The sequence below is a fragment of the Limulus polyphemus genome, unplaced genomic scaffold (assembly GCF_000517525.1).
Source record: "Limulus polyphemus unplaced genomic scaffold, Limulus_polyphemus-2.1.2 Scaffold168, whole genome shotgun sequence".
NCBI classification, from domain to species: Eukaryota; Metazoa; Arthropoda; class Merostomata; order Xiphosura; family Limulidae; genus Limulus; species Limulus polyphemus.
In genome coordinates, this window is record NW_013665778.1 from 95,866 (window position 1) to 98,031 (window position 2,166).

The following is a 2,166-nucleotide window of genomic DNA, read 5'->3' on the forward strand; positions in this document are numbered from 1 at the left end:
CATTCAAAACATTTCCATAAACTTCTTTGATATTCTTTGTGGCTACAGAGGCGTTGTTTCCCTTCTTGTAGTATTCAAACAGCATTACATGTCGAATGTGTGCCTCGTCGTGTGTCATCGTTATAATGGATTAGAGTATATTAAACTTTAGACATTATATAGGCTACACTAACGTGACGTTTAGACGGTTCACTTAAAATTTCTTGACGACCTAATATATCTATTAATATTAATGAGTATGATTGTCGTCGTGTATGAAATTATATAGGTTAATGTATTTTTTCCAGATGCGTGGGGTAGCTGCTATTGAGGGGAAGAGTGCAGTGAGAGAGTAGCGATCTGTGACTTTATTATAATACAAGCTGAAATACCCGTCATGTTTAAAGTTAATCAAAACAATGTAAGTTTAACAGCAATCATATATTTCAAAGTAATAGCTTGAACATAAATTTTACCTCAAAATTTAAAAGTGATAATAAAGCTTCTTCATAAACAACATTTGCAGTAGGTTTTCCATCTACAAACAAATAAGGACTTTGAGGTGATCCCACCCTTGAACACCCTACATCTCATTCACCATGAGAAAAGCACGGTTGTTTGAGAAACAATCCAGCAACTTTCATACTTTGACCTTGAATCTCTTTAGAATATTCAACATTACCTGCAAAGAGTGTTTGAGATTGACTCAATAGTCTGGGAGTAATTAACCAACAGGTTTTACAAAATAGAAATAGGATTAAGTTCAATTTTGGCCCCTTAGCACATTCCCCATAGTTGCTAGTGTTTACATACAAATTTTGGTTAAGATTGGCACAATATGCTCGTAGGAGTTAAGGTGCAAACAAACATACATTTAGTCTTTATATAAATAGATGTATTGGCTAGCTTCAGTAGTCTGGTCTTGATGGGGATAGTTCTGAATGATGTTCGACATAGTGTGTGAAGGTGTATTCTGCGGGAGACGGTATGTTAGTCCAGTTTTTTCATGTTACAGGTGATCATAGAACTGTATTCCATTAATGATCTAACGAACGTTTTGTAAATGTGAAGTATGATTTGCGATTTTTAACCGTGTATATGATGCACTCTACTGAATGCCACTTTGGTTGTTGTTGTTTTTAGTGCAAAGCCACAAAGTTGGCTATATGACTCTGTCCGCGACTGGGAATATAACTCCAAATTTTAGGGTTGTAAGTTCGTAAACTTACAGCTAACCCACATGGGGAACGTTTAGGTGGACATGTCATGATATGAAAAACAGCCAAAATTTGTCAAATGCTCTAAAATAATAACAACTCTTGGATTTAAATATTAAAGAAATATTTTACTAAACTCATATATAAAGAAATTGACGTCATCGGAAGAATTTTCCACAGTGAATGAATAATATATATATTTTTTTAAAGTGTGCTACTGGAGATCTATAATGACACGTCCCCAAGTGGCCCAGCGGCAAGTCTGAGAGCTCGAAACTATCGGGTTTCGATACTCGCAGTAGGCACAGCACAGATCATTGTGTAGCTTTGTGATTAATTAATAACAAACAAACAAATGTAATGACATGTTTCCATCTAGGTACTTTACTGGGTAAATTATGATTTATAAGTTTTCTGGGTAGAGCAATTAATGATAATGTTGAGAGTTTTTATTTTGTTTTTAGAATACCTAACTTCTAAAGTCTAATAACAATAAAAAATAATAAAATTAAAGTAAATACTTTAATCTGTTATGTAAATATCGCTCCAAGAAATAAACCCAGAAAATATTTCTAAATTTAGAATGAATGCAGTGAGACTTAGCATAGTTTATTGACAGTTCCAATATCAAATAATAAAATATTAAATATAGCCCATTCCCAATAACAAAATATTAAATACAGCCCATTCCCAATAACAAAATACTAGTATACAACCCACAGTCCCAAAAACAAAATACTTATATACATCCCACGTTCCTAATAACAAAATACTTGTATACAATGAACATTTCCCAAAACAAAATACTTATATACATCCCACGTTCCTAATAACAAAATACTTGTATACAATGAACATTTCCCAAAACAAAATACTTGTTTACAAACCACATTCCCAGTAACAAAATACTTGTTTACAAACCACATTCCTCAAAACAAAATACTTATTTACAAACCACATTCCCAGTAAC